The sequence below is a fragment of the Zea mays genome, chromosome 1 (assembly GCF_902167145.1).
Source record: "Zea mays cultivar B73 chromosome 1, Zm-B73-REFERENCE-NAM-5.0, whole genome shotgun sequence".
NCBI classification, from domain to species: domain Eukaryota; kingdom Viridiplantae; phylum Streptophyta; class Magnoliopsida; order Poales; family Poaceae; genus Zea; species Zea mays.
The window spans coordinates 229,384,593-229,411,893 of record NC_050096.1 but is presented as its reverse complement, the minus strand read 5'-3'; the positions used below and the strand labels follow the sequence as shown (position 1 = coordinate 229,411,893).

Sequence of the window (27,301 nt, the reverse complement as noted above, 5' to 3'; positions counted from 1 at the left end):
ATGCTGGTCGTCCGACAACAGAGGCTTATGTTCAGTATTATGGTTGTTTCTGTCTGTTTGATGAGTCATGTCGTTTCTTTGTTATGAGGATTGTCGTCTTAGAACACAAACTTGTCATACACATCATTTTCCCTTTCAAACATTTTTCGAGATATTCGAGTTGAACTTGTATTTCAATAATCAGAGTTGTCAGCTTGTGAACAATGTGAATCTGTGAACTTTCTGTCTCCTTTGAAACATGAATATATGTGGCTTGTAAACTATGGTTGTACATTAATATGTGACTTATAAACTGTGGTTACATATGAATATGTGGCTGTTGTTTGTGTACATGCAGATGTGTGACCCTGCTGCACACACATATGATCATGAAATGGATGACACAGATGCCGAATTCCTTGTTGCAATATATGCTGTTGACATTTGGGGCAGGAGTTTGAGTCAGGTTCCTAGAAGAACATTGGTTGAAACTAGTATTCAATGGGTGGAGAGAACGTTGGAGAATAGTAACGACTGCTTCGATATGTTTCGCATGCGACGAACTGTTTTTAGACGATTGCATGACACATTGGTGGACAATTATGGTCTGCTTCCAAGCCGGGGTGTTAGTACTATGGAAGCTCTTGGCATTTTCTTGTGGGCATGTGGGGGTCCACAGTCATTTAGGCAGATAAGGAATAAGTTTGGTCACTCCTTGGAAACAATTAGTCGCAAGTATAGTGAAGTCCTTAATGCACTGTATAAGATGTCATCTGACATAATCAAGCCCAAAGACCCAAATTTCATCGAGATTCATCCTCGTTTGTGAGAGGCGAGATTTTGGCCACACTTCAAGGATTGCATAGGAGCAATTGATGGTAGTCACTTTCCAGCGGCAGTCCCGGCCTCGGAGCAAGCCAAATATATTGGACGACACGGTTACGCATCGCAGAATGTAATGGCCGTTTGTGACTTCGATATGAGGTTCACATTTGTTGTCATAGGATGGCCAGGATCCGTACATGACACTAGAGTATTACAAGATACTTTGATAACTTATGCGGACAGGTTCCCGCAGCCACCAGAAGGTATATAAATATGTTGTACTTTTTTTGTCATATGCTATTAATTAATGTCTTAAGTATTTTACTTTTGTATTTCATGTTTGTGCAGGTAAATACTATCTTGTCGATTCAGGCTATCCAAATAGAAAGGGCTACCTTGCGCCTTATAAGGGTCAGAAGTACCACATTTCTGAATGGCAAAATGCGAGGCAACCTATTGGGAGCAAAGAAGTATTCAACTATGCACACTCTTCGCTATGCAATGTTATAGAGCGATCGTTTGGGGTGCTTAAAATGAAGTGGAGAGTTCTATTAAGTCTCCCTTCTTTTTCGCTAACCAAACAATCCAAGATAATTATTGCTTGTATGACATTGCATAACTTCATTAGAGAGAGTGCTCTACACGATAGAGACTTTGATGAACTAGGACCTAGCCTCAGTCAAGATGTACCTTTAGGTGAGAGTAGTAGTAGCACATCTGATGAGTTAGACATGAGTGCTTTTCGAGATGCAATTGCTAATGCATTAATGTCGTAGTTAAGTATGTCAATGTAACGGTACTTATGATGTAATCAACTCCACTAATTATTGTGTAATGACCTTTTGTTCGTTCTGGGTTTAATTTTATCGTTTGTTCGAACAGAATCTGCAATATGAGAATCTGATTATCCAAACACGTAGATTCTCACGAACAGCTTTTCTGCACAGCTGGCGAACCAAACACCTAAATTCTAACCACCAGCTTTTCCCCACAGCCAGCTTTTCAGAAAAGCTGGTCAGAAAAAAGACGAACCAAACAGGCTTGTGTTGTCTTGATGTGGTGCTACTAGGGTACCACAAGCTTCCATTGAAAGAGCTAGCTAGCTACTCTACCACTAGCTAGTATGGTGCATGCGGGGCCGTGGAAATCTAGTGTGTAGTGGTACTCGTAATTCATCTGTGAAGCGAGCCTGTGTGCCATCCGTAGACGCTAGCCTACCATCCGTAGACGTACACAGACGGCTAGTGGTACTGTCTCATCGGCTCGACACCCTTTTCTTTTCTTTTGACCTGACGTCCCCTAGCGACCATTAGGTCCCTCTGCTGAACCCAACCAACACGTGGCATGCAGCTCGGCGTCATGAATCATGGTGCCGAGCTCAACCACATAGACGTCAGCTCAACAGAAAGAGTCCAACACATCGTGTACCTCGGCGTCGTAAGATATGGCGTCGAGCCGTGTTATCTCGGCGCCATGGCTTATGGCGTCGAGCAAAGGGTACAAAAATGACATTAAGTTGTGTAAGGGTCTAAACGAGATTTTTTTTCTAAAAATGAGTTAAATTGCAAAAAATTCGGGATAGCGGATTACAACCGAAAGAAGTACCCAACCAGATGGGTGGACTTTTATACAGCAAGGCATTTAGGCATGCATATTTTTACTTGGCCATACACATGGATGTATAACATATATGTGGTTAGGTATACACATGCTCCTTAAGTATACGTGTATATACATTACTAGGGTTTTATATTTCAAGGTTAAATCAGTCCAAAGATCCATAACAAGCAATCACTTATATATGGTTTATTTATGAGGTAAAGGGACTGAGGGGGCTAAAATTCTTTTCTATTCAAGGAGACGATCGAGGGTGCTAAAATTCCTTACTATTCGATCTTGAATAGTAAGGGATTTTAGTCCCTTCGATCCCCTTGCTGTCAAGCAAGCTATTGGAGTTTTTCATATTACATGCAAGGTATGACCTAGGGGTTAGTTCATAATTAAGGTGTACCATGTTGAATCTTTTGTATATATGGATTAATTAATAAGGTTGCTGCAATGCACTTCTTGAAGGGAATCGTTCACAAAAACTTATAATTGGTTGAGCGTGCCCTAAAATATTATAGGAACATGAACATGAGTTGCTGATGATGCAATTGTTTTCGGAATATGTTGAGCTGTCTGAATTGGTTGATGATCTAACTGATTAATTGTCACCAGGACAGTGAGCAGGATTCCTCCACCATTGTCATTGCCTCCGCGGCGGCTATGGCAATCAAGCTGTTCCCAATCTTTATGAGGGGAAGAAGCGGTTGTCATCTATACATAGTACACCACAAGCATATATATGCCTATAGCCCACTTAAATATGGTGTGGTACGTGTACGTTTAAAAAAACTAGAACAGGTGGCGCCCTTATGGGCGCCCTATCTTCCTTGTGCACATGCCTTATTCCAATAGCCCCAGCCTCAACGGAGTACTGAAATATGTGCCATGACACAATAACAAAGTGATTTAGTGGCAGTCATCAGGATGAGATGTCTGTACAAGTATTAGCATGGAAATATCAAAATTTCTCAATGGATGTAAAAATGACATCACCAGAATCAATTTAAATCATGGAAGAGAAGCGTCAATTTGAGATCTTGATAGTTACATAAACCACACATACCCAAAAAAAGCAGCCGTAGTAAAATACTGCTAGAATTCAACACAAACACAGTATGTTACGGCGATCAAAGACACAGTATGTAATACATCATATATAAACACAGTTTAGGAACACAAACACGTTGTAGGAACACAAACATATTGTAGGATACAATACGACAATATAATACATATGGCGTGGACGCAGGTTCCACAACTGTCTCTAAAAGACAGCGTACATGCAGTTGTTAAACGGTGATCAGTACAACAATACATAACTCTAACAGTTTGCAGCTCCATAGACTATACATGTACGATGCAACAAGCAAATGATCATTGTACACAAAAGCACATCAAGCTGCTTAGGCTTAAACATGAAGGGAGCGAAGCACGTTCACGTCAACAAGCATAGAAATCGAGCGTGGCCTGCGCATAGCATCGATGGCGAACCATGATCTAGTAGTAACCTGAAACACAGTTGTGAGAAACATTCAGAACACTTAATTTTTTTTGGAGTAAGCCATCAATACAAAAAAATCGTAGCAATAGAACACCGACAAGGCAAGATGAATTGAGAATAGAAGTGTACAACAACGTCAGTAGAAATGTCTAACACTTATTACATGTAACAAAATGTGCAGACACAGTTGATTCATCATGTAAAGTCTAAGTTGTGGAACTACGATTGTGTGGCACATAAAATGTACAGATCTAGACGAAGTATGTAGCATAAGATCAAACCAGCATACCTTGTTAGGTCTGCTCTGGGCCAATCTATATTGAGCGTATCGAGCGTGTGTAAATCCGATAAACTGTCAAAACTATGAAAACTGTGTCGACAGTGAACACTATGTAAATCTGATGGAGACTAAACCTAACTGAAGCTAACAGATACCTATACCCCATGAGAGGCATGATCTTGAGGACTGTGTCGGTGATGCAACAAAATGTTTCCTATTTGCATTTTTCTTTAAAATTGAGTATATGGACACTAATCACTATCAGTTACATTTTTTTGTTTGTACGAACCATGAAGGCCTGTAATAAAGCTGTGTTGGAGTGCGACGAAGCGGAACTTACCTCTTCCTAGACGTGGTTGCCAGTTCCTTTGTTATAGCGGGAGTAGCACCTGGAACCACAGTGTCGTTGCCAATACCAATAGTCTGCATATAAGGGGTCAGTCACAGCGCGTACTGTTTGCTACATAAATCTGAAAGTCTATGGGATGCACACTGGTTGCAGAACTTTGTGGTGTGAGCGGGGTCGAAGGCATGACCAAGTTAGGGCTTTGCTAGGAGTGTCTTCAATGCCTCTGGGTGCGCCTTGCAATAGCACAGGTTGTGACTGTTTTGGCCCCGATGAAGATGCTTGGATGGAGTTCTTTGCAGTACCTATCTCTGCCACGACTGTGTTGACCTGGAAACAAATATTTCCAGTATTGATTGTGTGGTCAGAGAAACTCACATTCCATATATACGTCTTCTCGAGCAGATCTGTGATTGGATCAGGAATAAAGCTGGTCGGATTGTTGGCAATGAGCATATCACACGACTTCTTAATGATGTGTTGCGCCATCCGACCAAAGAGGATGAAGTCTGTGTCACCCGTCTCATCCCCTGCAGTGAGAAGCAGTTTGTACCTAAAACACATGGCGATACTGAGTCAGCACAATGAAAATGGGTAGGCTGTGCGTATAGGAAATGGAAATGGTCACTCAGGGTGATGCATAGAAAAGTAGCCGCTGCATATTAGATGTGAGTGGGAGTCAAAACAGTGAGAGCTGTTGGGAGGCAAAGGTAGAATGAGGCAATTGAAGTGAAGAGATGCCGCCTAACCTTTGGTTGGGCGTGCCAATGGTAGCACAAACTTGATCGCTGCACTTGTAGGAATCCCCATGAGCCACAGTTGTGTAGGTGCATTTTTTGCATGCACTATACCACCACCTATCTCCAATCTTTTTTACAGTGACTGTCACCAAGAATTCCCTATCTTGCACGAACATGTAACTATACACTCATACTATATTCCCAGTTCCAACCAACTATGGCATGACTGCAGGAAAACAATAACAGAAGACCATGGCAGTTGGTAAGGCAACAATGACTAAGTGAATGAAACATGGAACATACCTTATTCTCAAATGGGTGCAGATCTCTGATATAAGCGATTTTTTGTTCCTCAGGAACATGAGGCATAGGCTGATTCGAAGATAGAACCTCGTTCCACTTAATGGGACTATGCGCTTTTCTCGCACTGGTTTTTACATACAATGAGTCAAGCTCAGGTTAGAACAGAGCAAAGACAAACATTAGTCTGATACGTGCACCAGACATAGCAGAATATTACCTAGCCATGAGGGCACTTGCTTCAGGAACATCAGGATTAATGTACCACTTACAGGGTGAGCCTCCAGACAAGCACAGTCCATCTAAAACAAAGGGCATTAGGTCCCAACTATAAAAAAGCACTAAATGCAAAAGTTCAAAGTTAGTATACCCGCGTATTTCTTGACAAGCGTGCCAACAAACATCAGGATCTGTGGAGAGGACTGACCATCGTTGTAGATCTGTTCTCCAGGGAATAAGCTAGCTTACCCACCCCAGAGAACAACATTTACCGAACTGTTGTTGTTGTTGTTTTTAGTTTAAGTATGTAGGAAGAGTCATATAATGAAGCATATGTAGATGAAGGCAGAGGAAACAAATCCCTACGTGGCTAAAAAACAGTAACAGTTATGTATAACGAACCTAACATTGCACAGGGAAATAGTCCTCTTAGAGCTGGTTGTATGTTGCCCTCTGGATCGGTGCGGCGCCACGACCGAGATGGAAGTGACAATTCCAATGGCATATGTATTGGATCCAATTAATGAATACAACAAAATTATAGTCTCTTAAATTTTGTAGTATACAAGTAAGAAAGTCTACCTGTGTAGTACTCCCTGTGGTCGACACACAAATGGAGCTGGTCTATCGGTGTGAGTGAGTAGGTAAGCACAGGAAATGCTGGTGGAACCTCAACAACCTCCTCCAATTTTGTCCAGTTTGTAAAGGTAATCATGTTCTCAATGAAAACAGGCTTGTACAAATTGTTCGAGGCTCTGACCCGGAAGTATGTGATGTTGTAGACGACTCCTTCTTTTATCAGAGGCTTGAACTTTTGTATGATTGGTGGGAATATTGCAGCATGGATACTGTTTCCCTGCACAAAGCAGCGATGGAGGAAACAACAACATAATAACAATTAATCTCATACCAATGCCAGCTTCCCTTTACCAAATAGATAACCGTGCAGATGTTGTACCTCTTCGTCAAGCAGCACCATATCATAATGGAGCAACTTTGCTTCATCCTGAGGATCACAGAAATCCCATAAACGAGAAACACGAGCGCATATGTTCACAGAAGTGTTCCCACGCTGGAGCTCCGGGATCAACACGTCTCCCATATACAAGGTAAAACAGGAAGAAAAAACATAAGAGCAAGGACATCGGAACCCATGCATGAAACAACATGTGCAAAGCATGACCAAAAAAACACGGTTCTCGTACCAACCTATACATAGCACACATCAGCAGCTGCAAACGTAGCAACAAAAGTATAAGAAACAAACGCGTAGGTACTTGATGACATTATTTATTTACAAACGCCACACGGGGCGCTACAACAACCAAGTAGAAAAAGGGCTAAGTGGCAGCCGCATCAGCGGCGGCAAGGACTTCCTTGTAAAGAACATTCTGAGTCTGTGAGCCGCACGAGCCATCTTCATTTTCAATCAGGATTATAAGTCCATTTCTAGACATTGAACAGGAGACAGCCACATAAAGCTGGCCATATGTAAAGATAGGTCTTTTGAGGTAAATGCCAACTCTTGATAATGTTTGCCCTTGACTTTTATTTATCGTCATTGCATAACACAAGCGTACTGGAAATTGGCGTCGCTGAAGTGTGAAGGGCCACTTCACATCTGTAGTGTTGAGGGCAATCCTTGGTATTAAGACTTCTTCCCCAACATTTGATCCTGTAAGCGCTAAGCAGTGCAAGATGCGTTGACCGAGTTGAGTGACAAGAAGTCGTGTGCCATTACAGAGACCTTTACTTTGATTTAGGTTGCGCAACAACATCACAATGGCACCCTTTTTTAGCTCGAGTTTGTGGGTAGGGAAATTGTTCGCATCAATTGAGTTTAAGAATTCGGTAGGGTAGAGGATGTCGAAGTCTGGTATGTGTTTCGATGATTTTGCTATAACGTCACAACTCAGGTATTGGATGGTGTCTCCAGGGACAAGCGAGAGAACGTAGTTGTTAACGTCATCGACTGTGGCATTATTTCGGCAAACAATGGCACGCGAGGAAAGGTACGTGGGATCTCGATAATTCAACAGAAAATCTGGGTATACTTTTGATACAAGCGCAGCTACCTTATCACCCTCAACCCGGAGCAACAAATCTTTAGGGATTGTAATCCACGTAGCCTCACGCTCGCTCGCTCTTCTTTCAGCAGGCAAGGTACCATCACCAACAGATAGTACCCATTTGGCAAACATGTCGAGCTCGTTTCGCGCATCTACTTGTAAAGAGGGATCAAAAAGGCGCATGTTGGTGCGCAGCTTAAGGAGGACAACGTGGCGCCAGAGATTAGAGTTTGTAATAGAGGCGTTAACTATGGAAGAGCGAGATCCTTTTCTAACAACAGGTAGTGTTTGTCGGAAATCGCCACCAAGAACTACAGGCTTGCCACCAAATGGGAGGAGCGCATTTGAAGGAGTATGTTCTGAAAGAATATCACACATTGTCTTATCTAAAGCCTCAAAGCACCAACGATGGGTCATTGGCGCCTCGTCCCATATAATGAGGGAGGACACCTGTATAAGTTCAGCAAGCATGGTACCCCTATTGACATTGCATGTGCTAGCATCGTTTACATCAAATGGTATTTTAAATCCTGAATGTGCAGTGTGCCCTTTGGGCAAAAGTAGGGATGCGACACCAGAGGAGGCCACTGCAAGCACTATTTTTTGTTCGAAACATAACCTTGCGATTATGGTGTTCCATAGGAGGTTTTGCCTGTGCCACCATGGCCACAGACAAAGAAAAATCCGGTGAGCTACTGTAAACACGGCCAACTATGGTATCATAAACGGTTCGTTGGTCCGCATTCAACTGTGTAACCAAGGAATCAGCGAGCATCGACAACATTAATGGCTCAGGGTCAATTTCATCATTAATTAATCTATTCTCATCCACAAAAGCGCATTGGACATCTATCTTTGGCAGACCATAGTCATTTATGTTCCCGCCGCTATTAGCAAAGGCATCTGAGAGTTTGCGTATCAGGAGGGACATGAGTTGTTCCTGCGGTATGTTGTAGTTAGGATTTCCCAATGTATCTCTAAGTTGTCGACCAATGTCATCTGTAAAAGATAGCCAGTATGTATCAAATAATGCACGCACGTTACCAACAGGGCAAAACATAACTACGGTCACAAAAAGTTGTCTAAGCTGGTACGACGACGCAGATATGATCGCCTCGTCAAACAACAGCTTCCACTCATTATCGCTCTCAAGCAACCCACGCGCCTCGCACGCATCACGAAATGTGTCATACACTTGACCGTTGTACGTCCTGATATCAACATAGCTTGTCGAACCCATAACTATCATCAACAACTTGCGTAAGTAGTATAGTTCGCCAGCAGTAGGATGTACATAGTACATGCGGCCAATTTTTGTGCAGCGAGACCTCGATTTCCAACATCGGGCTGAGGCATCCCATGTCCATTTCTTTGGGAAGTCGCAATACGTTAAGCATCTAGCTTGTTCATGCCTCAAATTAGTCTCAAACCATTCAGTTAGCATTGTGTTTTTGGTCGTAGAGCTAGCAAGCAATGCATGTAGGTCCGCGCCAGGTTCGTAGCACATGTGGTTTAACCCAGGAAGATGTACAACAAGCCGCTCAACAGAAGGCACTCTAAAGTGAATGTCATATTAAAATGCGCGCCACAATGCTTCACATGTAGACAAATACCTAGCATCGATGTATTCCTGGATTTCATTCGGCGGTGCTACCTGCGCACCAGGCGACGCGTTAGACGTGTTTGCGGTGATTTCAAAGTACACCTTTGCTCTATCGATTCCCTTCGTAACATACTTGAATAGATATTTAATCATGTTTGACTTGTTGCACCATTCAACGTTAATGTGCGCATTATACTTTTTCAGGAGGTGCATATTATATGGAACAACGTTTCTATTATCAAGTCTCACACCATTCTTGAGAACATGTCTGCCATCAAGCCTGCGCTTATAGATAGTAAAGCCAAAGCCGTCTAAGATGGTCTCATATTGGAAGGGCTTTGGGAAATTTTTGCTGCACTTGTCATTTTTCATACATGGGCATCTTCTGTTGTCAGCACCACAGGGACCATGCATCATGAATTCGTCGACCAAAGCAAACCCTAAAGGGTCAGCGGTGATATCAGGAATCTCAGCACAAATGAATCTGTCAACAATAGAAGCACGAAACTCTTTGTTCCCATCGGCTAGCCACACAAGACAGTGTATATGCGGCAAGCCACGCTTTTGGAATTCAACAGTGTATAGGACCGCAAGTATCGAACCAAATGTCTTTCCCTCTCTAATATCTGCTATGAATTCGTTTACTTTCATATGGAACACACGCATGACCAAGTCAGAACGGTCGCATGGTTGTTGGCCAGGTTCAAAGCGTAAGGCATATGCTATTTCCCTCCACTTGGTATTACAAGTAAAAGTCACAAAAAGATCTGGTGGTCTGTATACCCTACATATAGCCATCGTGTCCTGGTAATTCATGACATGGTACCTTCTACCACCAGTGAAGCTGGCAGGAACAACTACCCGACCACCAATCGAATCAGCATTAACGAAGCCCTTAACAATGGCGTCAACTATGCCCTGCAAAGTTTCTGACCGTAGATCGCTTTGATGGCTTGCTATGAACTGTAGCCTGTTGTCCTCGATAGTTGAATACGCATCGACATCTATTTGATCACTTAATCTACCGTAACAGGTATATGGGTTCAGCTCGTCCAACCTGTAGTGCAGGTGTCTCCTTACAAACTCAAGCATCGTAACATATTTTCGCTTTGATGAACCAACATCGCCAGCACCAAAGTACCTAATACCAAGATGGAAGCCATGTTCACCGTAAGGAAACAACAACGGGTATTGCAAAGGCATGTATGCTGGATGCAAGCATGAAACACGTTTTAGGCCACACTCTCTATCATGCACAAGAACATCGTATGTGTATTCCCCAGCCGTGTAGTCGCCAACTATAATGACAGCGATCTCGCCATTTGAGGGTAGGTTGTATTGTACATCATGGCGTGTGTTGCAGCCTAGCAATCTGAGTGTTATCTTTTGATCACCCTCACGCTCAAGGCGCTCTCTCGCGTATCAGAACGCTTTGACAAGCGAGTTGTTTTCATTCAGCATATCGAGCAGCGCCGACGCTATTTCAGGGTCTGGCTGGCCACCAGCGCCATCATCGGTCTCAAACATCCCTAGCCTATTCTAGGTCTCATGTTCCGTGTCATATGTGTACAACTGGGCAAATTATGGTTGTGTCCCACGCTGTGGAAGTAGGGTGCCAATCTTATGGTGCACCACCCCATAAACGTAGGGTGCAGTGCCGTTATTTATCGTTCTATCGATAGCTGCACTGAAAGAGGTGAATGCAAACAATGAATTGTAGGACCGGATAAGCCTCAATAAACGCCTTGAGCGAGTACCTCCATCAAATCTCAAAAGATTAGCAAGCAAAGGCGGCGGACGCTCAAACGGTTTTAGGTTCACTTTCCCTCCTCTGCAGCAAAGGTTGTACACAATTTTCCTCTGGGTGTAGCAGGAATCATTTTTAACACGCTCTTGGAACCAGAAAACAGCATGGCTGTATGGGTATACATGTTCAGGTCCACCATAGTATGACCTCTCAGGGTAGGCACTACACAGGAAGAAGAGAAAGGGTAGCACCAAAGCAAAGCAGGAAGAATGTTACCAGGAATGTTGGGCATAATACACACCTTTTAGAGCATCTACGTATGACCTGTCCAAAGGAAGCGTGGTTGACAATGGCTCGTCAGGTACCATGTGATGTACTCTACTGCGCCGGCATCGCCTATTGGATGCGGCAAGCGTTGAAGGGAATGACATTACAGATCTACTACCTGTGCCGACATAAGCATCACTAACACCATATTGTTTTTTGTTGAAGTAATGGCTGAAAAAACATGGGTGTACGCACGTGTTTCCTGTAGCGCAGGTATTGGCTGGTTAGAGGTCCCCGAAAGGTTAGATGGGTCTACTTCGTCTTCACCATGAAAAATGCGATGGCATCAGTTGTCTCAAAGATTGGGCAATCTAAAGAGGCTGCGTATTTTTTGGCCCGCAAGAGAAGTATCGCAAATTAGGATGGGTACCGGCCATCGCATGCATAAACAAAGCAGCGAACTTGTGAGGACTAACCCTGTGCAATTGCATTGTGCCTCGGGCGCTTCGCTTCGTGGCATCTCGCAACACGCACACATGGAGAATCAGGCATAGCTCTATATATCGCATAGTATGGAAGAACGTCACATAACACTAGTGAATAAATCGGCTCGTAACAAACAACACATTATAAAACAGATCAGGCGTATAGGCACACAAACTCACCGACGATCGAAAACGCAAAATGGCGAGCGGTCTCCTCCAAGCTGCGACAAAATTCCCCCCAAACAGCAAGTACCTAGATCACTGGAAAAAAACAGCCCATAAGAATTAGCCAACCAGTAAGGATATATCTCTGTACATAGGTAGAGGCTAGTGCCTCTTTTAGAGACTGATATGTCAAATATCAATTCCAAAGAATCTAGATCCTAGTAAAAATTGGTAAGCTCTAAACAGGCTGGGCAGCAGGCAGGAAACCTAGATCAGAGGGTACCACCCAGCATCTAACTGCACATAAGCATCAAAAAATTGGAAATGCTGAAACGCCCAAGTAGGAAGCCACAGAAATGTGATCAACGACTGGATAACCGAGTTCACCTAATCTAAAATAATTTTGTGAAAGTAAGACATAAATCTGCTATAGAAACTGGTCTATCATTTAGCCTCAGAAAAGTGTGGCTAAATGTCACAATCTAAACACCTAATGGACTGAAGCATTACTCTGATAATACGAATGTCATGTTACATCATCTCCGAATAAAAAGTTTCAAAATTTTAAAGTCCAAACAGCTAGCGTGTCCAGAGCAAACCAATTCCTATCCAGCTGGTACCTAATTTTAAGTTTCTAGGGTTCAAGTGCAAGCAGCAGCGCGATGAACGTAGGTACATATAGGGGGCAATCCTGTTAATTATCTATCATATCTGTCGGTGTTTCGAGACAGGGGGGTCCCTAAGCCGACGAGTGAGTGTGCTGCGTGCCCCAGCCCAGATGGGTCGAGCGCGTGGGCGAGCGCGGAGGGGGGAGAGGCGAGGCGACCGGAGCCGAGCGTGAGAGAGGTGGAAGTCCCGCGGCCTTCGTGTTCGTCCCGCGCCCAGGTCAGGTGCGCTTGCAGTAGGGGGGTTACAAGCGTCCACGCGGGTGAGGGAAGCGAGCGGCCCCAAGAGAGCGCCTGTCCCGTCCTCGGTCCCGCGCGGCCAACCTTCTCTGAGAAGGCCCTGGTCCTTCCTTTTATAGTTGTAAGGAGAGGATCCAGGTGTACAATGGGGATGTAGCAGAGTGCTACGTGTCTAGCGGAGGGAGAGCTAGTGCCCTAGGTACATGCCGATGTGGCAGCCGGAGAGATCTGGGCATCCTGCTGGCGTGATGTCGTGGCTATCGGAGGTGCGACGGAGCCTGATGGAGGGACAGCTGTTGGAGCGGTCGAGTCCCTGCTGACGTTGTCCTGCTGCCGTAAGAGAGCTGGGGGCCGCCGTCGTCATAGAGCTCGTGGAGCGCCATCATTGCCCCTCTGGCGGAGCTGGCCGGACGAGACGCCGGTCTTGTTCTCCGTGACCCGAGTCGATTCGGGGTAGGATGATGATGACGTTTCCTGTTGACGTGGCGGTCTGTGCTCTAGGCAGGGCGACGTGGGGTTCCCTCCGAAGCCGAGGTTGAGTCTTGCCTTCAGTTGCCGTGGCCGAGCCCGAGCCAGGGGGTCGGGCGAGGCGGAAGTCGTCCGGCCGAGGCCAGGGCGGAGTCCGAGCCCTGGGGTCGAGCGAGGCGGAGTTTCGTCGTCTTCCGGGTCTTAGCCCGAGTCCGAGCCCTGGGGTCGGGCGGAGCGGAGTTCGCCGTCTTCCGGGTCTTAGCCCGAGTCCGAGCCCTGGGGTCGGGCGGAGCGGAGTTCGCCGTCTTCCGGGTCTTAGCCCGAGTCCGAGCCCTGGGGTCGGGCGGAGCGGAGTTCGCCGTCTTCCGGGTCTTAGCCCGAGTCCGAGCCCTGGGGTCGGGCGGAGCGGAGTTCGCCGTCTTCCGGGTCTTAGCCCGAGTCCGAGCCCTGGGGTCGGGCGGAGCGGAGTTCGCCGTCTTCCGGGTCTTAGCCCGAGTCCGAGCCCTGGGGTCGGGCGGAGCGGAGTTCGCCGTGGCGCCTTTGGCAAGGCCTAATTGCCTGTCAGACTCACTCTGTCGAGTGGCACTGCAGTCGGAGTGGCGCAGGCGGCACTGTCCTTCTGTCAGACTGGCCAGTGGAGCGGTGGAGTGACGGCGGTCACCTCGGCTCTGCCGGGGGCGCGTGTCAGGATAGAGGTGTCAGGCCACCTTTGCGTTAAATGCCCCTGCAATTTGGTCAGTCGGTGTGGTGATTTAGTCAAGGTTGCTTCTGAGCGAAGCCAAGGCCTTGGGCGAGCCGGTGATGTGTCCGCCATAAAAAGGGGGCCTCGGGCGAGACGGAAGTCTCTCGAGGTCGGCTGCCTTCGGCCGAGGCTAGGCTCGGGTAAAGCGCGATCGAGTCACTCGTGTGGACTGATCCCTGACTTAATCGTGCCCATCAGGCCTTTGCAGCTTTATGCTGATGGGGGTTACCAGCTGAGAATTAGGCGTCTTGAGGGTACCCCTAATTATGGTCCCCGACAGTAGCCCCCGAGCCTCGAAGGGAGTGTTAGCACTCGCTTGGAGGCTTTTGTCGCACTTTTTTGCAAGGGGACCAGCCTTTCTCGGTTGCATTTCGTTCCGGTGGGTGCGCGCGAGCGCACCCGCCGGGTGTAGCCCCCGAGGCCTCGGAGGAGTGGTTACACTCCTTCGAGGTCTTAATACTTCGCTTAACGCTTCGGCTGGTCTGGTCGTTCCCTTATGCGAACTGGCCGTAGCCCGGGTGCACGGTCGGGGCCCAAGCTCTCGGGCTGGTATGTTGACGCTGTCAACGATTTGGCCGGAGCCGGTTTTTGCGAGAGCAGCCCCCGAGCCTCTGCACAGGGCGAGAGGACGATCAGGGACAGACTCGGCTTTTTACATACGCCCCTACGTCGCCTTTCCGCAAGGAGGAGGGGGGGAGTGCGCCATGTTACCCTCGATGGGCACCGAACATGGTGTCTCCGGTGAGCTGCAAGCGGGTAATCCGAGTGGACGTCCGTGCCCCGTTCGTTGGGGGTCGGCTAGGGGCCCAGAGGCACGCCCAAAAGTACCTGCGGGTGACTTGCCGGACCCGGTCCCCTGGCGACGGGGTCCGAGGGCTCGATGCCTCCCTCCGATGGGATTCCGTTACAAGATCGTTCCCACTGGTCTCGGATATGTCCTAGGGTACCTCGGGAGCGCAGCCCGAGCCTCGGTTATGTATCGAACGTACCCCTGGTCATCCCTCGCTCGGTGTCTGAGGCGACTGTGAACCCTTCGGGGGCCAGCCTTCGAACCCCTGATCAGTAATGGGCGCGGAGCCCGAGTAGCCTGAGGCGGCCATGGAGCCCTTCGGGGGGCTGGCCTTCGAACCCCTGACCAGTAGTGGGTGTCGGGCCCACGCGATCTGAGGCGGCTGTTGAACCCTCGGGGGGCCAGCCTTCGAACCCCTGATCAGTAATGGGGGGCGCGGAGCCCGGTTCCTTCGCGGAGAAGGATCCCTCTCGGGGTATCCCCCTTCCCCGGTCCCTGTTGCAAGAGATAGAGAAAGAGGAAAACGGAAAAGGATACGAAATCAGACGACGTGGCGTACCTTTTCTGACGCGGTTATTAAGGCGAAGGTGAAGCGCCGCGCGCTCCTCCTGCCAGAAGCGCCGCGTGTCCCGCCGCGGAGTTAATGCGACGGGGCGAGTGGTTGGCGGGGCGGCCGTTGCGCGCGGGTGATCCGTTCGAGGAACGGGTCACGGGTGCACCGTCTTCACGCCGTGAGAGGAGGCTCTCTTGCTGTCTCAGGATGGGACGTGAGCCTGGCTGACGACGTGACCGCTGCGCCCGCCCGCCTGCCACCGCTATTACTGCCGGCCCACTTTCGGTCGCTTTGACCGACGCGCCAGTCTGGCGCTGTTGGGTCGCCTCGAGTCGTGGCATAGGCTTCGTAACCGAAGAGGCGCGATGGTGGCACAAGTGGCGGTGCGGTTGCTTGCATGCAGCAGCTGGCGTGCCATTTGCTCGACGCGTGGGCCTGGGCCCCAGGCTGGCGTGTCAGAAGTTGGAGAAGCGCGTCCATCTGGCGCGGTTGCATGCCGCCTGCATGGCTGCTCGCCCCTTCTGCCCGTTGGTCTGGGCGAAAATGGGGGGTCGCCTGTAACCGCTGGACGGTCGTGCGCACCATGCGCGGCGGTTTGGCTTCTTCTGCCCTGAGCCGGCTTGTATGACATGCGGGACCCAGCCCCCGAGTCGCAGGGGAGGGCCTTGGAGCGTGTTGGAGAAGACTCGGTCCGCGGCGCCTGGGGGCGCACGTAGGGGGAGTTGCCTTTAAAAGGAGGGAGGCTCCTTTCGTAAGGCGACCATGTCTTCTTCCTACCTTAAGCGCCGGGTCTTCCCGTCTTCCAAGCCCCCGGATGGGGGATATCCGCCGCCTTTCCGCCTCCTCGTTGGAGGAACGCAACTCCATGGGAGTTGGTACCTCTCAGCCATCGTTCGGCTTCAAGGATTTTCATCGCGCAGCCTGGCTGCTCCCTTCCGCCGGTGGCCACCCAAGACAGTGACCTCCAGCTCCTGGATGGGGAGAGACAGACCAGGCTGTGGTCCCGCCCTCAGCGTCGGGTGCGTTCGTCATCCTCGCTGGGGCGGGGGCCGAGGCGAGCCGGGGCTCTACCTCACGTGCGGGTCGGCGAACCACCTCCTCTTCCAGCTTCTGGTGGTGGCAATCGTCCTCCCGCGCTGCGACGGAGTCGTCCTCCAGTCATGCCGGGGAAGGCGAACTATTGCTGTCCAGCTAGGATGCAACATTCCGTCTTCCCCCTCGCATTCGGGGCGAGGACGGCAGCGAAGATCTACCGGAGCGCTTGGGGGCAGCCCGCTCTTTGGCTTTGATGGCTTGTTCGCATCCCTTGAGTGGGACCGTGAACAAAAGCCTTCCGGTGACTGCGTTCACCTGGGGCCATGGCTGCCACTGCAGAGGCCGTTGCCCCGCAGGCCCGAGGTCGCTTGTATCCTCGGGGACGGAACCGGAGTCTCGTTTGCAATGGCACTTCGAATGCCAGTGAGTTCGTTCATTGTGGCTGTCGAGGCTTGAACGTGTATGTAATTTCGGCACGGAGCCGTGTTTTTTCCCCATTTCCGAGCACTAAGTCTCGCCTGTTTTATTATCTGAACCGCTTTACCAAGCATGAGTTGCCCCGTGTCAAGGTGACTGGTGAGGTATCCGTATCCCGGAGGCGTAGGAATCCCTCGGCCCGTTCGGCCTTGTTGTCTGGGGCTCCTCTAGCTTAGTTGAAGGGACCCCTCGGCCGCCCTTTGGTGGATCGAGGCCGGGGGCAGCGATATCAGTATGAACAGAGGCGGAGTTGGCTCGAGAATGGGGAACCTGGTTGGCCGGAGCCTAGCCGTGTCGCCCGTCAGCGGTGCCGACGCCCAAGTCGGTCAGTCGAGGCCTCGGATCGGGCTAGCGCCCTTGGAAGGCGGTTGCCCGAGGCCCCAGGGGTAACCGGTTGAGCCGCCTGCTCGGGCCGGATTCCTGGAGGAGCCCCTGGACCTCGGCGCCGCCCGAGGCTGGGTCGGGCTTTGCTGTAGACGTCGCCGATGCCGAGGGTGCTACGGCTCCCTTCGGCGTGAAGACCCGAGCCTGCAGGATCAGATCATCTTGTAGCGTGCGCTTTCTGCGGCCGCCGAGGCCAGAAGAACACGCCCTCGCCGCGCTTGCGAAGCTGCGTCCTTTTTTCCTCCTGTTTCGAGCATCTGGACTTCTGTCGGTAATAGGGATGTTTGTGTGAGCGAGAGTTGCTTTTCGCGGAAGGGACGAGTGAGGTATCCGTATCCCAGAGGCGTGGGAATCCCTCGGCTCGGTCGGCCTTGCCGCTTACGCGTACTTTCACCCGTCCATGAGGCCCTGTCCCCGATTTAGTCGAGAAAGCTTGAAGGACTGCTTCGGCAGGAGAGCTTCCGAACGTGATGACTCGTTCGGTCCACGGAGTCGCTTTATCTGAGCGCAAGTTACTTATCGCAGAAGGGGACGAGTGAGGTATCCGTATCCCGGAGGCGTAGGAGTCCCTCGGCTCGGTCAGCCTTGGCTGCTTACGTGTACCTCGTCGTTTCCAGGATCCGCTTTCCAAAGTAGTCCAGAAGCACGGAAGAAATCCTGCTAAAAAGAGGTCCTTTTTCGAGGAAAAAATTCGACGCAGAGGGGGTCTCCCCCCTTTTAGCCCCCGAGGGAGGGTCGGGCCTTGCCGAGGCTAGGCCGACCCTTCCTTGACAACTAAACTTTGCGTAGGTGCGAGGTATATGAACAACTTGAAAACATCTTAAGGGTAGAAGCGACGTAGCTGTTTGATGTTCCAAGCGTTGCCGTAGATCTCGCCTTGATTGTTGGCCAGCTTGTATGTTCCGGGCTTCAGAACTTTGGCGATGACGAACGGCCCTTCCCAGGGGGGCGTGAGCTTGTGCCTCCCTCGGGCGTCTTGTCGCAGCCGAAGCACCAGGTCGCCCACCTGGAGTTCTCGGGACCGGACCCCTCGGGCGTGGTAACGTCGCAGGGACTGTTGGTACCGCGCCGAGTGTAGTAAGGCCCTGTCCCGAGCTTCCTCCAACTGGTCCAGCGATTCCTCTCGGCTGGCTTGGTTGCTTTGCTCGGTGTAGGCCCTCGCCCTTGGGGAGCCGTATTCCAGGTCAGTGGGCAGGATAGCTTCAGCCCCATAGACCAGGAAAAACGGCGTGAAGCCCGTGGCACGACTCGGCGTCGTCCTTAGGCTCCAGACCACCGAGGGGAGTTCCTTCATCCATCGCCTGCCGAACTGGTTGAGGTCGTTGTAGATCCGAGGCTTGAGCCCTTGTAGAATCATGCCGTTGGCACGCTCTACTTGCCCATTCGACATGGGATGAGCCACGGCGGCCCAGTCCACCCGGATATGGTGATCCTCGCAAAAATCCAAGAATTTTTTGCCGGTGAACTGGGTGCCATTGTCGGTGATGATGGAGTTCGGGACCCCGAAGCGATGGATGATGTTGGTGAAGAATGCCACCGCCTGCTCGGACCTGATGCTGTTCAGAGGTCGGACCTCGATCCACTTGGAGAATTTGTCGATGGCGACCAGCAGGTGCGTGTAGCCCCCGGGCGCCTTTTGCAAGGGACCGACGAGGTCCAGGCCCCATACAGCGAAGGGCCAGGTGATGGGTATTGTCTGCAGAGCCTGAGCGGGCAGGTGTGTCCGCTTCGCATAGAATTGGCACCCTTCGCAGGTGCGGACAATTCTAGTGGCGTCAGCCACCGCCGTTGGCCAGTAGAAGCCTTGCTGGAAAGCATTTCCAACAAGGGCTCGGGGTGCTGCGTGGTGGCCGCAAGCCCCCGAGTGTACTTCTTGCAGCAGTTCCCGACCTTCGGCGATGGAGATGCATCGCTGGAGGATGCCCGAGGGGCTGTGATGGTAGAGCTCCTCTTCGTCGCCCAGCAAGACGAATGACTTGGCGCGTCGCGCTACCCGCCGAGCCTCGACTTGGTCGAGGGGTAGCTCTCCTCGACGGAGATATTGCAGGTACGGGGCCTGCCAATCCTGGTCTGGCGTGGCCCCGCTCTGCCCTTCCTCGACGTTCAATGCCCCGCCCTCGGGGGCCGAGAGTACCTCGGGCTGGGCCGAGGGTGCCTCGGGCTGAACCGAGGGTACCTCGGGCTGAGCCGAGGGTACCTCGGGCTGAGCCGAGGGTACCTCGGGCTGAGCCGAGGATACCTCGGGCTCGGGCGCGTCGTCGAGCTTGACGGAGGGTTGATGCAGATCCCGGGAGAAGACGTCCGGGGGGACTGTCGTTCGCCCCGAGGCTATCTTCGCCAGCTCGTCTGCGGTTTCGTTGTAGCACCGAGCGATGTGGTTGAGCTCGAGCCCGAAGAACTTGTCTTCCAGGCGCCGAACCTCGTCGCAGTAGGCTTCCATCTTCGGGTCGCGGCAGTGGGAGTTCTTCATGACTTGGTCGATGACGAGCTGCGAGTCACCGCGTGCATCGAGGCGTCTGACCCCTAGCTCGATGGCGATCCGCAATCCGTTGACCAGAGCTTCGTACTCGGCCACATTGTTGGACGCCGGGAAGTGGAGGCGCAGCACGTAGCGCAAGTGCTTTCCGAGGGGCGAGATGAAGAGCAGGCCCGCACCGGCCCCCGTCTTCATCAGCGACCCGTCGAAAAACATGGTCCAGAGCTCCGGTTGGATCGGAGTCGTTGGTAGTTGGGTATCGACCCATTCAGCCACGAAATCCGCCAACACTTGGGACTTGATGGCCTTCCGAGGGGCGAACGAGACCGTTTCGCCCATGATCTCCACTGCCCACTTTGCGATCCTGCCCGAGGCCTCTCGGCACTGGATGATCTCCCCCAGGGGGAAGGATGACACCACAGTCACCGGATGGGACTCGAAGTAGTGTCGTAGCTTCCGCCTCGTCAGGACCACAGCATACAGCAGCTTTTGAACTTGTGGGTAGCGGATCTTAGTCTCGGACAGCACTTCGCTGATGAAGTAAACCGGCCTCTGAACGGGCAATGTATGCCCTTCCTCCTGCCTTTCGACCACAATCGCGGCGCTGACCACCTGAGTGGTCGCGGTGACGTAGACCAAGAGGGTTTCTCCGTCCGCCGGCGGCACCAAGACTGGCGCCTTTGTAAGGAGCGCCTTTAGGTTGCCGAGGGCTTCCTCGGCCTCAGGGGTCCAAACGAAACACTCGGCTTTCCTTAAAAGGCGGTACAGGGGCAGACCTCTTTCGCCGAGGCGTGAGATGAAGCGGCTCAGGGCCGCGAGGCATCCCATGACCCTCTGTACCCCTTTTAAGTCCTTGATGGGCCCCATGCTGGTGATGGCCGCGATCTTCTCCGGGTTGGCCTCGATGCCTCGCTCAGAGACGATGAACCCTAGGAGCATGCCTCGGGGCACCCCGAAGACACACTTCTCAGGATTAAGCTTGACTCCTTTCGCCTTGAGACACCGGAATGTCACTTCAAGGTCGGAGAGGAGGTTGGGAGCCTTCCGTGTCTTGACTACGATGTCATCGACGTAGGCCTCGACTGTGCGACCGATGTGTTCGCCGAACACATGGTTCATGCACCGCTGGTACGTCGCGCCTGCATTCCTCAGGCCGAACGGCATGGTGACGTAGCAGTACATGCCGAACGGCGTGATGAAAGAAGTCGCGAGCTGGTCGGACTCTTTCATCCGGATCTGGTGATACCCCGAGTAGGCATCGAGGAAGGACAGGGTTTCGCACCCAGCAGTGGAATCCACGATTTGGTCGATGCGAGGCAGAGGGTAGGGAACCTTCGGACATGCTTTGCTGAGACCAGTGTAGTCTACACACATCCGCCATTTCCCCCCTTTCTTCCTCACAAGCACAGGGTTGGCAAGCCATTCGGGATGGAATACCTCTTTGATGAACCCTGCCGCCATTAGCTTGTGGATCTCTTCGCCAATCGCTCTGCGCTTCTCCTCGTCGAATCGGCGCAGAGGCTGTCTGACGGGTCGGGCTCCGGCCCGAATATCCAGCGAGTGCTCGGCGACATCCCTCGGTATGCCGGGCATGTCCGAGGGACTCCACGCAAAGACGTCGGCGTTTGCGCGGAGAAAGTCGACGAGCACTGCTTCCTATTTGGGGTCGAGCCCGGAACCGATCCGGATCTGCTTGGTGGTGTCGCCGCTGGGGTCGAGGGGGACGGCCTTGACCGTCTCCGCTGGCTCGAAGTTGCCGGCATGGCGCTTCACGTCTGGGACCTCCTTGGAGAGGTTCTCCAGGTCGGCGATGAGGGCCTCGGACTCGGCGAGGGCCTCGGCGTACTCCACGCACTCCACGTCGCATTCGAACGCGTGTTTGTACGTGGGGCCGACGGTGATGACCCCGTTGGGGCCCGGCATCTTGAGCTTCAGGTAGGTGTAGTTGAGGACGGCCATGAACTTCGCGTAGCATGGCCTCCCTAACACGGCGTGGTAGGTTCCTCGGAACCCGACCACTTCGAACGTCAGGGTCTCCCTTCGGAAGTTGGAGGGTGTCCCGAAGCAGACTGGGAGGTCGAGTCGCCCGAGGGGCTGGACACGCTTCCCAGGGATGATCCCGTGGAAGGGCGCAGCGCCTGCTCGGACGGTGGACGGATCGACGCGCAGGAGCTTGAGGGTCTCGGCGTAGATGATGTTGAGGCAGCTGCCCCCGTCCATCAGGACCTTGGTGAGCCTGACATCGCCGACAACGGGGTCGACGATGAGCGGGTATTTCCCCGGGCTCGGCACATGGTCGGGGTGGTCGGCTCGGTCGAAAGTGATGGGCTTGTCGGACCAGTCTAGGTAGACTGGCGCCGCCACCTTCAACGAGCAGACCTCCCGGCGCTCTTGCTTGCGGTGCCGAGCCGAGGCATTCGCCGCATGCCCTCCGTAGATCATGAAGCAGTCGCGGACCTCGGGGAATTCTCCTGCTTGGTGTTCTTCGTTCTTGTCGTCGTCGTGGGCCCTGCCACCCTCGGCGGGTGGCCCGGCCCTGTGGAAATGACGCCGAAGCATAACACACTCCTCGAGGGTGTGCTTGACGGGCCCCTGATGGTAGGGGCACGGCTCCTTGAGCATCTTGTCGAAGAGGTTTGCACCTCCGGGGGGCTTCCGAGGGTTCTTATACTCGGCGGCGGCGACAAGGTCCGCGTCTGCGGCGTCGCGTTTCGATTGCGACTTCTTCTTGCCTTTCTTCTTGGCGCCGCGCGGAGCAGACGTCTCGGGAGCTTCTTCCGACGGGCGGCCCTGGGGCTGCTTGTCCTTTCGGAAGATAGCCTCGACCGCCTCCTGGCCGGAGGCGAACTTGGTGGCGATGTCCATCAGCTCGCTCGCCCTGGTGGGGGTTTTGCGACCCAGCTTGCTCACCAGGTCGCGGCAAGTGGTGCCGGCGAGGAACGCGCCGATGACATCCGAGTCGGTGATGTTGGGCAGCTCGGTGCGCTGCTTCGAGAATCGCCGGATGTAGTCCCGGAGCGACTCCCCCGGCTGTTGCCGGCAGCTTCGAAGGTCCCAGGAATTCCCGGGGCGCACGTATGTGCCCTGGAAATTGCCAGCGAAGGCTTGGACCAAGTCGTCCCAGTTGGAAATCTGCCCCGGAGGCAGGTGCTCCAACCAGGCACGAGCAGTGTCGGAGAGGAACAGGGGGAGGTTGCGGATGATGAGGTTGTCGTCGTCCGTTCCACCCAGTTGGCAGGCAAGGCGGTAGTCCGCGAGCCACAGCTCCGGTCTCGTTTCCCCCGAGTAATTTACGATAGTAGTCGGGGGTCGGAACCGGGTCGGGAATGGCGCCCGTCGGATGGCCCGACTGAAAGCCTGCGGACCGGGTGGTTCGGGCGAAGGACTCCGATCCTCCCCGCTGTCGTAACGTCCCCCACGCCTGGGGTGATAGCCTCGGCGCACCCTTTCGTCGAGGTGAGCCCGACGGTCGCGTCGATGGTGCTCGTTGCCGAGGTGGCCCGGGGCCGCAGGCGCGGTGTTGCGCGTGCGCCCGGTGTAGACCGAGGCTTCCCGCATGAATCGGGAAGTCGCGGCATGAGGTTCCGAGGGATATCCTTGCCTTCGGGATGCAGTGCTCTCGGCCCGCCGGGCCGCGGCGCCTTCCAGGAGATTCTTGAGTTCTCCCTGGATCCGCCGACCCTCGGTGGTTGACGGCTCCGGCATCGCGCGGATGAGCATTGCTGCGGTTGCCAGGTTCTGACCGACCCCGCTGGATGCGGGCGGCGGCCTGATCCTGACGTCGTTGGCGACGCGGTGCTGGAGACCTTGGGGCAGATGACGTATTTCTCCGGCCAGGGGTTGGCCCACCCATGCCTGTCCGACGTCCCGACGGATCGGCTCAAGCGCTCCCGTTCCCTCGTTGAGCCTGGCCTGCGCCTCGCGGACTTGCTCGAGTTGTGGGTCGTAACCCCCCGCCGGAGCGGGGACCACAGCTAGCTCCCGTGGGATGTCGGCGCGAGGCACCGGCCTAGGGAGATCACCATCCTCCGGCATGCCAAGATGGTTGCCTTCGGTGGGATTCCCTAGCTCGATGTGGAAACATTCGCGGCTTGGGCCGCAGCTCTCGTCGCCAAGGCTGCGGCTTGCATCGGAACAGTCGGACAGACAGTAATCACATGCGGCCATGAAGTCCCGCACGGCACTGGGGTTGCCAAGTCCGGAGAAATCCCAACCGATGCTGGGGTCGTCATCTTCCTCGGACCCAGAGGGCCCGTAGGTCGAGACGTCCGTCAGTCGGTCCCAAGGCGACCGCATACAGAACCTCAGTGGGGTTGCACTCGCCTCAATGAGAGCGCCCGCCAAATCGAGGTCGTTTGGCGGGTTGAGGCCGAGTCGAAATGACGCAAGATGGGAGTTAGTCGTTACCTTTTGGTCGACGAGGAGCGACGTAGTCACATCGGGGACTGGTTGCGCCGTCATCTCTGGTTCGAGGGCGACGTCCTGCAGGCTTTCCGCGAGCGCGCCGGCGTCGTCTTCTTGCTCGGGGTCGTCGTGCCGCGGGGGGACGGCGCTTGCCTCCGTCTTGAACGCGAGGTCGATGTCCGGCGTGCCTTCCGTCGGGGCGTCGGGGGCGTCGATTCGCTCGACGGCCGGCGAAGCGCGGCCTCCCGTCTGGCCTTGACGGCCCCGCCTCCTCCTCGGTTGGCGGGGGAGAGAACGGAGCGAGCCCGAATGTTGCTTTTCCACCACGCGGGGTAGACGTCGTCGATTCCGCCGCCGGCGGGCGGGTTGTCGGCCGCCATTGTCGTGGTCGCACGGCGGTGGAAGAAGTATCATGTCGTAGCTGCCGTCGAAGGACATGAACTCGAGAGCCCCGAAACGAAGCACCGTCCCGGGCCGGAGAGGTTGCTGGAGACTGCCCATCTGGAGCTTGACGGGGAGCTATTCGTCAGCACGCAGCAGGCCCCTATCTGGCGCGCCAACTGTCGGCGTTTCGAGACAGGGGGGTCCCTAAGCCGACGAGTGAGTGTGCTGCGTGCCCCAGCCCAGATGGGTCGAGCGCGTGGGCGAGCGCGGAGGGGGGAGAGGCGAGGCGGCCGGAGCCGAGCGTGAGAGAGGTGGAAGTCCCGCGGCCTTCGTGTTCGTCCCGCGCCCAGGTCAGGTGCGCTTGCAGTAGGGGGGTTACAAGCGTCCACGCGGGTGAGGGAAGCGAGCGGCCCCAAGAGAGCGCCTGTCCCGTCCTCGGTCCCGCGCGGCCAACCTTCTCTGAGAAGGCCCTGGTCCTTCCTTTTATAGTTGTAAGGAGAGGATCCAGGTGTACAATGGGGATGTAGCAGAGTGCTACGTGTCTAGCGGAGGGAGAGCTAGTGCCCTAGGTACATGCCGATGTGGCAGCCGGAGAGATCTGGGCATCCTGCTGGCGTGATGTCGTGGCTATCGGAGGTGCGACGGAGCCTGATGGAGGGACAGCTGTTGGAGCGGTCGAGTCCCTGCTGACGTTGTCCTGCTGCCGTAAGAGAGCTGGGGGCCGCCGTCGTCATAGAGCTCGTGGAGCGCCATCATTGCCCCTCTGGCGGAGCTGGCCGGACGAGACGCCGGTCTTGTTCTCCGTGACCCGAGTCGATTCGGGGTAGGATGATGATGACGTTTCCTGTTGACGTGGCGGTCTGTGCTCTAGGCAGGGCGACGTGGGGTTCCCTCCGAAGCCGAGGTTGAGTCTTGCCTTCAGTTGCCGTGGCCGAGCCCGAGCCAGGGGGTCGGGCGAGGCGGAAGTTGTCCGGCCGAGGCCAGGGCGGAGTCCGAGCCCTGGGGTCGGGCGAGGCGGAGTTTCGTCGTCTTCCGGGTCTTAGCCCGAGTCCGAGCCCTGGGGTCGGGCGGAGCGGAGTTCGCCGTCTTCCGGGTCTTAGCCCGAGTCCGAGCCCTGGGGTCGGGCGGAGCGGAGTTCGCCGTCTTCCGGGTCTTAGCCCGAGTCCGAGCCCTGGGGTCGGGCGGAGCGGAGTTCGCCGTCTTCCGGGTCTTAGCCCGAGTCCGAGCCCTGGGGTCGGGCGGAGCGGAGTTCGCCGTCTTCCGGGTCTTAGCCCGAGTCCGAGCCCTGGGGTCGGGCGGAGCGGAGTTCGCCGTCTTCCGGGTCTTAGCCCGAGTCCGAGCCCTGGGGTCGGGCGGAGCGGAGTTCGCCGTGGCGCCTTTGGCAAGGCCTAATTGCCTGTCAGACTCACTCTGTCGAGTGGCACTGCAGTCGGAGTGGCGCAGGCGGCGCTGTCCTTCTGTCAGACTGGCCAGTGGAGCGGTGGAGTGACGGCGGTCACCTCGGCTCTGCCGGGGGCGCGTGTCAGGATAGAGGTGTCAGGCCACCTTTGCGTTAAATGCCCCTGCAATTTGGTCAGTCGGTGTGGTGATTTAGTCAAGGTTGCTTCTGAGCGAAGCCAAGGCCTTGGGCGAGCCGGTGATGTGTCCGCCATAAAAAGGGGGCCTCGGGCGAGACGGAAGTCTCTCGAGGTCGGCTGCCTTCGGCCGAGGCTAGGCTCGGGTAAAGCGCGATCGAGTCACTCGTGTGGACTGATCCCTGACTTAATCGTGCCCATCAGGCCTTTGCAGCTTTATGCTGATGGGGGTTACCAGCTGAGAATTAGGCGTCTTGAGGGTACCCCTAATTATGGTCCCCGACAATATCCTTACACAAGCTGGAACAGCTTGAATAGCTTATGAATGTCTAATTTCTTTGCTGAGTTCCCCTCTAAGTACTTTGCTTCTTTGGCTGACAGTGTTGCTATCATGACCAAGGCATACCCAAATGTTGAGAAGAGAGTCGATTTTGCTCTAGGAGATCGCTAGCTACATGCTTCTTGAGCGTGGAACTTTTTCCTATTGGCTGGACATAAGAAAATATAGTGTAGCTAAAAGGAGAATGGCGTGCATAGGTGCACAGACTAACCGCTGATCGGAAAGGCAAACTAGTGAGTGGTCTCGTCCACGCTGCGCCACAATTCACCGAGGCAGCAAGCACCCACAGCACTGAAAAAACGACCAAAAAAGAATTAGCTAACCAGCAAGGACATATGTACACAGATAAGCATACAAATATACATATGTATGCAGATTCTTTGCTGCAATGGCCATATTTTGTGAGCTTCCAGCATTGCAGATTCAGAATTTGCAGTCACAAGATTAGGCCATCAAACAGCTCCATGCTTGGCTAAGCTCAATGCTATTTTCAGAATCAAAGAATGCGCTGTGAAGCATGGTAGGTATATAACACCAAGCATAAATTTCACCTCACACACTGACAGTGTCTCAGCACTGTTTTTCATCACTCAATGCTCAATAGCCTGGGAGAATTTGCCAATCGGCCAAGGTAG

General features: G+C 53.2%; 1 pseudogene across 1 annotated transcript; it reads right to left on the bottom strand.

The window, feature by feature from the left end:
* Positions 1-3,789: 3,789 nt before the first annotated feature.
* LOC103643371 (replication protein A pseudogene) lies at positions 3,790-26,958 on the bottom strand (annotated as a pseudogene). Its single transcript, NR_163188.1, has 9 exons — positions 26,878-26,958; positions 12,150-12,230; positions 6,757-6,893; positions 5,950-6,654; positions 5,800-5,881; positions 5,583-5,706; positions 5,289-5,505; positions 4,534-5,092; positions 3,790-3,920 (listed from the first exon to the last, which is right to left on the bottom strand). The product of NR_163188.1 is annotated as a replication protein A pseudogene (transcript).
* Positions 26,959-27,301: the final 343 nt, after the last annotated feature.